Source organism: Lonchura striata, chromosome 8 (genome assembly GCF_050655825.1).
Source record: "Lonchura striata isolate lonStrDom1 chromosome 8, ASM5065582v1, whole genome shotgun sequence".
Classification (NCBI taxonomy): Eukaryota; Metazoa; Chordata; class Aves; order Passeriformes; family Estrildidae; genus Lonchura; species Lonchura striata.
The window spans coordinates 18,920,561-18,934,237 of NC_140710.1; the positions used below are offsets into that span (position 1 = coordinate 18,920,561).

At 38.2% G+C, this 13,677-nt stretch overlaps 1 protein-coding gene across 6 annotated transcripts in view; it reads right to left on the minus strand.

Moving 5' to 3' along the window:
- Positions 1-1,188: 1,188 nt before the first annotated feature.
- FRRS1 (ferric chelate reductase 1) overlaps positions 1,189-13,677 on the minus strand; it is a 69,601-nt gene continuing 57,112 nt past the window's right edge. Inside the window, exons 20-25 of one of the 6 annotated variants that reach the window (XR_014956880.1) lie at positions 12,639-12,732; positions 10,283-10,371; positions 8,387-8,530; positions 2,902-3,111; positions 1,603-1,644; positions 1,189-1,270 (exon numbers count right to left, since the gene is read on the minus strand). The gene's annotated coding sequence lies outside the window, so the exon portion shown is untranslated. Of the gene's footprint in view, positions 1,271-1,602; positions 1,911-2,901; positions 3,112-8,386; positions 8,531-10,282; positions 10,372-12,638; positions 12,733-13,677 lie in introns of all 6 variants that reach the window. The other 5 variants (XR_014956878.1, XR_014956879.1, XR_014956881.1 and 2 more) reach the window with 5 other exon arrangements.

The window sequence follows — 13,677 nt, forward strand, 5'->3', positions numbered from 1 at the left end:
GCAGATTACGTAGGAATGTAGGATCTCAGTTCCACTGTCAATCAACTCACCATGCACATCACAATAGAAATATTGATGCTTACACCAGGCACCCAAACACACTGTGTGAAAGGACACAAAGATGAGAAAGGAAAATCAAAGCTCATCAACGAGGTATCAATTCCAGAGTGCTTTGCTGAACTCTGAAATCTACCCTATTTTTATGGTGAAGCTTGCACATGGAATTGGTGGAATGACATTTTCTACAAACTTCTGAAAACTATTGGCATGAAATGAGTTTAATCTCAGGATATCTACCTCAACAAAGAGCTCCTCCACTAAGTTCCTGGGACAGGTGTTAAGCAGATGCAGGGTAATGTAGTGAAGATTTGTATTGACAATGTTTTAAAAAATATCACTTATTATAAAAATTACAGTACACCTACCCTCAGGCACAGAGAATGCTGAGATCAAGTTCTGGCAACTTTAGTCCAATGAATGGCCATTGATTTCCATAGCCTTTTTTTTTTCCTGTGGAAAAGACATAAAATTGTCTCAGTATTTGTGTGCTTCTGTTGGCTAAATTCCTCTCAGAAATCCATGACCTAGACAAACAAAAATGTTTTCCAGATTTTCAGCAGTGCTACAGTACTATTCTTTTTCTAGTTTCCATCAGAAAAAAATATTTTCAAAAAAATCCTGGTGGGACTGTGTCAGAAGTGACAGAACATGGCTCTACAGAGCAAAAGGTAGAGGGCAAACCCTGTGATTGCCTGGCACTGTCTGTGTCACCTTCAGCCTGGGACTTGTACAAATCAGTCACAACCAGCTCTGCAACTGATAGCAAGGTTTATGTGCACACAGAGCAGCAGGAGCCTCTACGAGTTCACTAATTTAAGCACTTAGAAGTGGGAAAGAAAAAGCTTAAGAGTCTTGCCATGAAATTCTGAAGGTAAAAGGGATCAGGGGAGGGGAGGAAGGCTGGGTGTTGAGGGAAAGCCTGGACTGACTCAGAGTGACAGCAGTAACAGCCTGTTCCACTGTGGGCTGCCAGTACACATAATTTCCAGCAGTGCTACAGAGCTGGACTCAGCAGGGCTCAGTTGAGCCCATAGCTCAACACCTTTCCAGCTGCTTCCAGGTGGTATACTTTTGTAGCAAACAGAGTAACTTCACAAAAGCATTTGAATCAGAGTAAACTGGTACTCACTGAACATGATCACAGCTTAAGAGAGATGCTTCTATTTGTTTAGACACTTCAAGTTTTGAAATTCCATTGGGATTTCATAATCTGCAATGGAAATACAGTGTCAGATTCTCCAGTATTATGTATTTCCATACATGCCAAAGGACAATGTGACTCCTAGCAAACACTACAAAGGAGTGGCTAAAGGGGTTTTCCTACTTAGAGTTCTCTACATGTAGCACCAAGCCTTCACATATTATAATTTTAGAAAGTATTCCTCTGCTTATGCTAAAGCCAACACACTTCTCCTATTCCTTTTAATTCCTGCACACCTTGAAGTACCTTTGTCCATACTGATTACTAAGGAGGTTCCAAGAGCCAGGTTTCTTGGAGGCTGATGGGAGGCAGAAGGGAAGCTGCCAGTGAGCAGCAGTTACCTATTAGCCATTAGCTAGGGAGACTCCCACTCCAGCTGTTGCCTGAGAGAGATTTCAATGGAAAGATTACCCACATTTGATAAGAAATATTCCCAGCTTGGGAAGGACTCGTGCTTAGTAGATGGTAATAATATTAGTCTAATGTTTAAAGTGTGTCAAACAGTGCCAACAGGTTAAAGTATTTCATTATGGATTCATTGAGGTATAAATTAACTCAGCGGTGCTAGGCTGATAGCTTAATTCTCAAATTCATATGTAATTTTCCACTTTGGATGAGCCAGGCACTGATTGAAATAGCCAAAACAGACCTGTGAACAAAAAAAATTAGGGAAGAAGAGGTGATTTTTTTCTAGGTTTACTTTATAACATTGTATTTACTTTCAGTCTACAATATAGCCCCTGAAATGAGCATATCAAAATAATTTTCAGGCAATTAACACATATAAGAAAGACTTTGGAGAGATCATTGACACAGCAAACACTTGATAGGCCTGCCAATTAATACAAACAAATAGAAGCTAATGGAAGTTCTTTCTCAAAATGTCTGCTGGGGTCCAGACACCAAGTGATGGGTGATTTGTCACACTATTCCTACAAAGCAACCCATTCTAGCAATCACATAGTCTATATAAATATGCAAATCAACTTATATGAACCAGGACTTTTTGCTGGTATTTTTACTTGTACTTTTCTGGCAAATGCCACATAAAAGCAACAGAAAATCATGTCTCCCTCTGTAATATATATACATAAATGTATTCAGTGAATAATCCACTCCCATTTCCTAATCTGATTTTAAGGCAGGTAGAACACAATATCTTAATACTTAATGATGAAATCTGGTCTGTCTAAAGCTTGTTACAGAAAGTTGGATTATATTTTACATGTCCATTTACTTATAGTTTCACTTGTGCAATTCTATTTTTAAATGTGCAAAAGTGCCTTGACTATATAGTTATTCCATACAGTCAGTGAATCTGAGAAATAACTCAAGATAGCAGTATTTTCTACCCTGAACAAAATTCTGTGCAACTCTGGCTGCAAATTGCAGAAAAGGAATAAACACTAGTTGTGCTTTTTTGGGAGGCCTGAAAATGTTGCTTTGAGAACAAAAAAGGCCAGATTTGTAGGATCCTGAGTCCCTGTCAGAAAAATTACACAAGACTTCTCTTAAGTAGGTTACAGACATCTCTGTCACTGTGGTTGCACCCATAATACCTGACCCACTCCCAGTCATAGCCCAGGATGAACCAACTAAAAGTACATCACGACAAAGGCTCAGAGATCCTTGCACTTTACCAGCTGTACATGGAGGTGGACAAGTGGCCCTTGAGCCCAGTTCTAAAGTTTCTGCTGATGACTACAATGGAATTTGGGTGTGAATCCATTCACTTCAATTCCTCTATCTAGAGTGTGATAAGACCAAGCCAATAATCCAGGCTACAGTTGTGCTTATACTTCAATGCCTTCTTTTTCTGTTGGCCACATTTCCTTTTTTAAAAGGCCATCCTGTGGGAATAAAGAGCACAAAAGCAAAATAAAATAAAAACCTTTTGCATTTCATAATGAGATGTTTAGAGCACTCATCTTCCTTCACATTACTAAACATTTTTCCAGCTCACAGATATTTCAAAGATGTATTTGAGGTCTGGGCACAAACAGCGCTTTGTTTCTATAATCATGGTAAGATCTTTGTATGTAAATATTATAGATTTTTTCCATTTTCAAATAGATGACATTACATCTTGCTTCACTCAGAAGAAAGTTTCCATTAGTCTGGAAACAGCCAATGTTGGCAGTACTAGCTGAGCAAACAGTAAACTGAAAAATACAGCAGATGTTACATGAGAGAGAATAAAGTAGGAAAATTAACAAACATTTGTCTCCAAGCCTGGGCTTGTCCATCAGTTAGTTTCACTGTGATGGTCTCCCAGAAGCAAGTACTTAAAGGCAAGTATTTGTCTGCTATATAAACTGGAATGTCAAGTATTCCCAACTTGCTCTAGGTTGCAAGAGATGTGAGTCAGTGCTGTTGAAATCATTATAGCGTGATGCTAAAGTTGGGATACTGGAGAAAACTACCATGGGGATTATCAGGTACAGAAAAAACAATTCCCCAGAAAAAGCCATCACAAGGCAGCTAGTGGAAAAACTCTGAATGTGGGTACTGTTCTTCCCAGTGGGATCAAACAAATATTTATGCAAACAACTTCCACTATTTTTGTATCAGCTAAAGGTACGGATAAAATAAGTCCCTACATTAAGAGTTAGGGGAAAGGAGAACAAATATTTTTCCCTGCTAGTAACCTTGACTGCAACCTAGGTGAAAGATTATAAAGATATCAAGCCTACCATGACTTTTTACAAGCAGCAGAGAGGATGAGGTAAGGACATAGGAATCAATAGTAAAAGGAACCCTATGAAGTCTTTTGGGCATCAAGAGACCTTTAAATACAATGGCAGAAACAAAACATTGTCACAGAAATGCCTTTTGCCCTAGCTGACCCATCTCCTCATTTTCCCAGAGCATCCTGCTAGGCCTAGGCACGATTCTTGTTTCATGAGATTTTTTTCATGTTTCATTGAAAACTGAAAAAGACAAACCGCGTCTTTGCAAATGCAGCTTTTGAAGAGGCAGCAGCATGACTCATCATGAAAAATGAAAAGCCATGCTAAACACTGCACCATTAGAGAAAGGCTCTGAAAAGGGGATTCTCCTGTGAGATTCAGCAGTCTTTATACTAAGAAGCTTGGGACTTAGTACAGTTATAACTCCTCTGACTTCAAAGGTACCCAAGGAATTAATTTGGCCCTGTTTGTTTTGGTAATGGCTGACTAGCCAAAAACAAAACCCAAAAGGCTCAGGAAATGCCAGGGTAATCTTATTCCCTTTCTCCCTCATACAACAAGTATAGAGCTCCCAACTGACTACATAATACCCAGGATGATGTGTGTCTTGGCTGTCGTTTGTCAATGCTGCTGCTGCTAGAAATCAAAGATTTATGTTCTCAAAAGAGCTTTTTGGCAGAAACTCCCAATTGCACTGCAGAGTAATTCAATATACTGAAGCACATCAATGCAGTTTGCTTTGTGTATTTGCCCCCTGCCCAAATAGTCCCCTATAGACTTAATATTTAGCTGTCATTTGCCATATTCTCTGTCTCCAGGCAACAAGCATGAACTTGAATCTGTCCAAACAGATTTTGTAATTATATGTTTTGAACAACAAATGCTTAAATTCTAGGTGCTCTTTACCTCCTCAGCTCCTGCATCGAAGATATTACCAAGCCCTAGGATTGCTCAATGGAGTCCAAAGAGTCAGCAAATTCCTTACAGCAAGATGAGACTTTTTTCTAATTAATCTTCATAAGGCATTGTTTTGCACAGTGAAACATAACTAAACTCTATTAACATGTTACTCTATTTAAGAATTAGAATTCAGAGATGCTTAAACTAGTAATGGATCACTGCTGTTTTGGTATTTGCATTGTGATCCATGCAAAAATGAGCATAACGATGGAAGAGTCCATTCCCTATGTGGTATTTTTGCTTGAAGTTCATGAATTTTTTTTTTTTTAATAAACACTTTCTTTTGAAGCTGTTAACAAAATACACAGAAATTGCCTTGTTGAAATAAGAATTCCAGAAAGAAAATATTAATTCCCATATACCAAGAACTTTTCAAGGGCTTCCAAGCCTAAATCCAGGTTATTACTCCCAGCATAACTCTAGAACATCTCTCTGTAACAAAAGACAATGACAATGTTCCTTACAAAGTCAATGCTAGGGGAATAAAGATTCTATTTGTATGTGTTTTTACAAAGATGCTCACAAGAAACATTGTTTTAGAAAACTACCCCCAGGAGTCAATGAATGAGCCAAAAACTACCTTAAGCATGCCACTGAAAATTACTTCTATCTTTCCAGGCAATTTTGAGCACTGCAAGAGTAATGTTCCTTTGGCTAATTACCTCAGTGCAGATGAGGTGCTAAACCCTTTGGCTGGCCCCTCTAACAGCCCAAGATTGCAATGTCCCAACGGATACTATAAAGAAATTACATTGCACAGCCAGAACCTTCTGTAATAAATTTGATCTCTACAAATAATTAAACTACTCCCACCCGCCCCAAGCCCCAGGAGGAAACTTTATGTTGTACCTCAGAGGACTAAAGCTCTTTAGAACCTCATGCTGCTTGACAGTCCCCAAAGCTGCTCACAGACAGACCCGATTCTGTGCATTGCTGACAGAAAATTGAAGGTTTCACATGAGTTCAAGGGGACTTGACTAGATGGAAACTGGTGATCAGACACAGAGGATCAGGCTCTATAAATTGTGGTTTCATAAGTTTCAGGTTCCATATATTTAAGTCCTAGACACATTGAGTTGTTAACAACAATTTCCCCATGCTGCAGGCTGAAAGGATCACAATCAGTCCCTATGAAGTGTGTGCTAGTACCCAGACAGGTCACAGAGTAATGGTGTAAAGCACCTGCAGACACTACCTTGGCAATATTAGTTCAATCCAGTGTAGAAAGCAAAGGGGGCTGCTGGTACCCTCAGAAAGAACCATTATCACATCAGGACATCAAAAGAGGAAGAAATCTCTTTTACATTAGATGCCATCTCAAGCAGTGTCTTTCTGCTCTCCATGAGTTTCATGTGGTCTGATGATTGTGTCACTATGTTGTTTCCACACAGCTACTGTGCCATCCCATATTTACCTGTCAGAACACAACACAGCCCTCTTTCATGGGCAGTGAAGATGCCAGGGTCTGACAGAACATGTCGAGGATCTCCCCACCCACCACAGACAGCCAAGCTCTACAAGCCCTAGCAGGTTCATCCCAGGAGGAGCGCCAGTTTCTGTGTTTCCTTTTCTGAAAGTGCTTCCTTTGCTGCAGCTGAACAAGTAATACTAGATGTGCTGTTGGTTAACCTGGCCATGCTCTTACTTCTCCTGCAAACAGTGGTTTATAGAAGTTTACTACTGTTTTCACTGATGCCACACCAACTCCTGCTCTATGTCCCTCCTGTAACTCAGTTTCTTTGTCAGAACGAGCTATCAGCTGAGCAAGCCCTGCCTCATTCCCAGTGTGGGAGCTGAACTGCTGATCAAAGAGCTTTCAAGCTTTGTTATTATATACCTGATGAAGGCCAGACAAAAGGCCAAACTATAGATCATGAAACTGCTTCTTCAGCAACTTTTTCCATGTATCAGTTAACTTTCTCCTAGTGTTCATCATCATCTCTGAACTTCATGATATCTTCCCTGGTTTATGCATTGAGGTTCCAATTACAATTAAATATCTTCCAGGAATTCAAGCATGATCTATTTGAATGTTACCAGAGGTGTAAAGGTACATCTATAAGTTAGCCATTGACATGAAGTAGTACCACAAATAAAATGAAACAAAATCAAAAGTGAGTAGCGGGCTTCCTTTAAGCTTTCCTAATTTTTTTCTTTTTCTGGTCTAAAATACAATTTCTGAGGTTAATTCTCCCTTCATCTTGCTCAATGTCAGTACTAAAGCCCAGAGAAATGTCCCACTACCTATGACCATTCATTAGAAACATCAGTTTACTCGCATATTTTGTGTGTTTGGAACCATGACACACTATGCTCTACCCTTCCCAGTAAATTTTGTAACCTCTCTGGCAGTGAAATGTTCTGCATCTATCCCAGACTGGAAGGTATTGTTAGGAAAAAACACCATAAACACCCTAAGCTAGGCTATTGTCATGAATAAATATAGGCAGCGGAATTAGAAAAGGAGTTATCTAGTTAGAGCTAATGTTAAGGGAGTAGAAGGCTAAGTAATTCCAGCTAGTTTTACATGAGCTTTGCTCGCAGTAATCATTGAATCATGTTACATTATTTAAAGTACATTAAAGATGATTTCTAACAGCACACTTTGCCTGGTATTGATAAGGTCTCTAATATTATCAGAAAGGTACCATATACAAGGCATCACAGATTCAATGCCAAGACTTTTATGAAGACCCCTTTCACTTTCTTAGTTTATAAGCTCACAACTGACACCACTGTCCAAATGTTTGTAAAACTCCCAGTTGGACTGGACCTCAATATGTAACAGTGATGGTAAGAGACTGCACAGAATGCACTTTGTCAGAGGTCGGATCTCTGAGGGAAGGAGCAGTTAATTTATAGAGATACACATGTAAGAAGAATATTTATGGATTTTACATTCCTAGATACACATTCTAGTAATATGCAGGCCTCATCACCAAACCCAGCGCCATCATCTGTTAAAGCATGACATCAGTCTGGTTGCTCATTTAGAAAGGGCAGCAGATGAGATCATAGTCATTAAGGGTTGGAAAATACCTCTAAGATCAGCTGAACTATAGCCCTCTGTGAAGATAGTCAGCCTGCTACACTCAGTGTCAGCACGCAATGAACTGAGAAGTCAGCCAAGCCACACACAGAGACCTTTTTCAAGAGGGACTAAATCACATGACAGGACCTCCCCCTGGCAAATCCACAGGGTCAGGCTGCTTTTAGCAAGGGCAGCTACTCCTGAAAAGGGATGGTGATGGCATAAAATGATTAGCATAGGAGATTGTTCAAGGGCAAAGCACATTTGCTAATGATGACTATAGCACATTAGCCTGCTGCTGGGTACATGCCATCCAAAATAATTTGTTAAAAGGTAAAGTTCTGGAGACCAATAAGGCACAGAAGCCTTATTGCAACAGACACAAATTAGAACAGAGACATCCTTTGAAACAGAGGCAGCTTACACTTCATGGTGAGCACTCACTTATGAGTTCCAGGGTTTTCAACAAAAATCAAGCAGATGCTTCCATTCTCTTCTGCGCTGGGCTGGCCTGAATTTTGGTAGCACAGTTTTGGCAGTATTCCATTATTACTATGGTTGGTTGCAATTGTTATTTTGCATGGAAATCTAAAAATAAAAAGGCTATTTCAAGTGATTTTTTTTTTTATCCAACAATTATTTTACCAAGCGAACAACCATCATTTTAGGTACACTCCAAATTCAAACATCATCTAAATGGCTGTGCAAGGAACAGTCCATATTCAACAATGGCACACTTCTCTGTGAGCTAGGAAAGCACCATCCTGCCTATCTGTCAGATGGGAAGCAGTAAATACACAGAGAAGCAGGGCTGGTTTTCCTGACTTACACAGATTCACTCACAATTCTCCTTGGTTCATGAAAAGATAGCATCTTTATACTCGCATTTCTTCCTTCATGACACCAAAAAAGAATGGCAAATTTAGTCTCTATTTGAAAATCTCTGGTTCTGGGTTACTGATTAAAATGTACAAAGTTCCAAAAGGAAGGCTGCAAGCAACTGTCACGTCTTGTAAATACGTTCTGTAACTGGCACAGTAAATTATATTATAATACTGACAGCCAAAACAATCACCTATCCTGGACAAATAGCAAATTCTGAACTGTTAAGATTTTTAATAATTTCTTCAGGAAATGTGAAAAATCTAAAAGAAATTGAAAAAAATATCAATAAGATAAATTTTAAATTACTCTTGATTAAGCCAATTTCCTGAGCATGCTAAGAATGTTCTCAGATTTTGTGATAGGTTTCATGACTTTGCTTTTGTCACTGCCCTGGAACTATTGTCCCTCTTAAAAATCTCCCATGCAGGAATTTCACCTTTCCAAATCCAATCACTGAATTTTGTTATCATGTTGCCTTTTTTCCAATCAGTAAGAAACTGTGTTTTCCTGAAGAGCCAATTAACTTTCTATTTAATGAGTTTTACTTGTTTTGTAGAACATATTTTCTATTAAATTCTTCTATTATTCTTCTCATAACATTCCAGTCAGATTTCAGCATCTCTCTTGAAACATTTCCAGCAAAATCTCTTCCCCACAACTCATCCCTAACTCAGGAACTCCCAAACTCTTTAGAACATTATCCATTCTAGTTACAGATCTGCTATCAGAGCTAATATTCATCTGATGATTCAGTGTGACTCCCAAACTCTCCTCAGAATCTTGAGGTGTCAGGGAATGCCTTAATCTGAAGAATTTCATCCTTCCTAAACACGCAGCCCTGCTTTTGACAGTATTCTTACACATATGAGCCTTAACAAAAAGAAGTAAGATTCACTTTCTTACAACCACAAAACACATTTAGAGCAGTTTGTTACTTCAGTATTGCAGAGGACCACAGCAAAGGTCCATTTGCCATGTTCAGACATTATTGTCAGTGAACAAATATGAAACACTGCTAAGGAAGAGCCTTCATGATGGCAGAAGTGTGAAGGAAAATAGAAATCTTCAGCTATGCCTACATAAGGCTTTGTTATTGATATGAGCCTTGTGAACCAAGGTTTAAAAGAAAAATGCTCAAAAGCATTTTTTTGCAATTCTAAGTCTTGTCATTAAATAGATTGGAGGCAGAAGCCATCAGAGACTCTCTGTAAACTTCTGAAGTGCTGAAATTAACCCAGACATAATGCTAATTTAGCCTATCATTCTAGAATGCATGACAGATGGGAAACTTTATTAATCATCCCACATACACATGGAAAGAGAGAGCACCTTGTTCATAAATTATGAACTTTTTTAATGCCCAGGAGGATCCAATTATTTTGAATGATTAAGTGACAAAATAGTTAAATAATCAAAGTTGTATAAACCAAAGCATGAAACTAATTCCTATCCCACCTTTGTTTCTGAAACGGAGAGTATCTAGTAATAGAGGTAAACTGAAAATTAGAGAGATTAGACATTGTTCTCAGTAGCCAGGAGTGTTCCTGCAAATCAGAGCAAAAGTTTGTCAGCTAACAACTCAAATGTTCAGGAAAAACAAGGAAATTAAATTAAAAACTAGACTTAGAAAATACAACTAAAATGATAATGTAAGAAAATAGATTGTAGGATCTAACTATTTTAGAACTCATTGACACGATGCAAATAGCATTAAAAAGGGGGGGGGGGAATGGAACAGAAAAAGAATTCCAATATGTTGTTTTAGCAGAGGAGGGCTTTTGTCAACTTCTAGCCTTTTATATAAAATAATTTTGGCAAGCTCTACTACAGGTAGCTTTTACCTCCAAGAATTAGAAAATCACAAGTGGATAAGTACATTCAAGAAAAAGTTAATTGGATAATTCAAAGTAATTTTCTGCAAGAGAAACAAGAAGAATCAGCAGTCATATTTTTCTGATTGAAATCTCTATGTAACCAGGACAGAATCCCACTTGCTTGAGTCATGCTTTCAAAATCTGACCTATACACCCCTTCTTGTATTATTCTTGCTGTTTTCACAACTGGAATTTAAATTTCATGAACTCAGAGACAGTCCTATACTACAAGCATTATACATAACAGAACCAAAAGGGCCAATATGTATTAAAAAAAAAAAAAAAATTAGAACATCTTATGAGCACTTAGAGCTGCTCTGTGGATTTCATAACTGCTTATTAGGGACAAGCAAATGTGGACATTCAAGCTGTGATCAGTTTTTTGCAGCCTATCAGTGCAGATGGTGCACACTGGGAGCTGTCCCCTGGACCTTCTTCATCAAATACTGACAGAGGTAGGCAGATTTGCTCAGGGTTTATGGGATTAATATAGGACAGGAGAAAGACCAAGGATTAGGATAATGTCTAACTGAAGTAGGAGGAGGTGGAAGGGGTTGAGGCTCTCACAAGGGTTTTTTGGAAAGCAGGCATTATCAGTTTGGAGAAAGTACAAGCCAGGACCTGAGGTGTTGCAGCCAGTTCTGCTGAAGATATCATAAGAGTAAGGCAACTAAGGAAAAAAAGTTGCATTCAAAGGGATAAGGATTTGGAGGAAGAGTTACTTTGAAGCCCCTAGTGGGAGCCACCATTCCACTGCCAACACTGCCAACTCTAATTGCTAATTTGTATATGGTAGTACACAGCTGCAGTGTGAGATCAGCCCTGGAAAACCCCATTAGTGCCAGTATAAGACACACAGCTCTGAAAACCCCCAACATAACTATTTGTCAGGTCAAGTCCCTGAGTCACTGAACACAGAGAAACTAACCTAATCATAGATAGGAGTTGTGATCATAACATGTGGAAACATCTCCTTTTCTAATCTGTTTTTCACTTCTTGAGAACTCAAGCACATACTTTATGGAATTATTTCAGTTAGCTGCAGAAAGGCAGTGATCAGATCTCCCAGGAACAGAAACTTTTTTCCAAAGTTCCCTGAAGTCAAATGGTTACTAAAAGTCAGTTACTGCCTTTGCCAAGAACTGCCATCCCCCAAGAGATCTCTTATTTGCAGAAGCTGTTCAATATCTGGTGGTAGAGGGACACTCTTAAAAATGCAAATTCTTTATATTTTTAACCAACCATGATGCAACAAGTATTAAAAATAGAAACCTGAAACTGTGACCTGTCAATATTTTATTGAAATATTTACAGAATTATTAAATTTATGAGAGGCTAGAAGAGTATATAAGAAATATGTCTATTTGTTTAAAGGCATTACGTTCTCTAAATGTGACACATATGAAGTGAAACTGTGTCAACCGTGAAATATATTCCATGCACTTAAACTGGTAAAAAGAATCACTTCAGAACAATACAGCACTGATGTAGGACATTTCTTAGAACTAAAGAGAGCTAAGATCCCTCAGCTGTGTTTAAGGTCCCATTTCCTTCAGACAGATCATTAGGTTCCCCCAAAGTGCCTCCCTCTTCCAGCTGGGGGTCTAAATTTGTGTTATTAAAGTTTTTGACCCATCTAACTTTTAACTTTTCCATTTCTGAGCTATGACATTAAACAAATCAACAACAAACTACTGCAACAATTTCTGAGATTTATGGTATAAATTCCAAGCCATACTAATCTAAATGGCTGTCTCCTAAGAGAATCAAGTACTAATATGAACATTCCAATTACTTCATACAATTGGAGAAAGGGTATTTCTACAAAGAATGTTCCTGAATCTCAGCAGAAAACAATACACACATATAAATAAATTCATTATTAACTTCTATTGGTTTAAGTGTAGACTATGTGAAAAGATATTGATACCACTTACACTGATGTGTGGTGTTCCTTCACTGAAAGGAGAGATTGATGTGCCTGCTACTCATGTTTTGGTTCTTCTCCCATTAATGGCAGCCCACTGGAAACTGAGAATATAAAACTTGTCATACAAGCATTCAGGAGTCATGATATAATGACAACTTTTGATTACAATCCTGACCTGCATTATCAAAATAAGAAACCAGATCAACAAAATAAGAGGATGATAGATGTTAACTAGAGTGGTTGTAATGTTCCTGGTTTTTCTTTCAAACACCAACACTGTGCTCAGCTCAGTGTGACTATAAGCAAGAAATGTGGATTAAATTTCTAATTCAAACCCCAAGAACAAATTTCTTAATGTCTTGTAACTGCATCAGCTGTTTGCCTGACAATACAGCTAGATCCATTTGGCAGCAGGCTATTGTAATAGTCAGTGAAATGAGAAATTACCTGACAAGCCTCTTTTCCAGATTAACACAATGCATCAAACCCTTTTCAAATAGTCATTTCACTTACAAGCTACACACAATGGTATTTCCAAATTTTCAAAGATTTTGTTGAAATAGGTTATTAAAATATTATTTAACTCCAGCCTTTGCAGGCCATCAGTTTCCAAATGCATTTGGACAGTGAAAAATCTGTAAATACAATAATGGATTTCCAAACCAACTACAGGTCCTACTCGCCAGGCTGCAGAGAAATATGCAAAGACACTCTTCAGAAATTATATGTAATGAAGCATTGCCATCACATGTAGATTAGCTTGGCTCTCCTTAAGTCACTGGGTAAAGAGCCCATTCACATCTTTAGAAGATATGACTAGAAAAGAATTTTTATAGTCCCCAAAATAGTCTTTCATACAACCAGATAATTCTTTGCATCCATGAATGGTAATAAGATATTAACATTTGATCTGATGAAAGTGTTTCAAAGGCCTATTCAGCCTCCAGGGGGGAAGAAAAGGAAAAAAAGAAAGCTTCCACACATTGTGTTACGTAGTCTGTAAAGGTATATTTACATTTAACACCACATTTTATCTAACAGTTTAC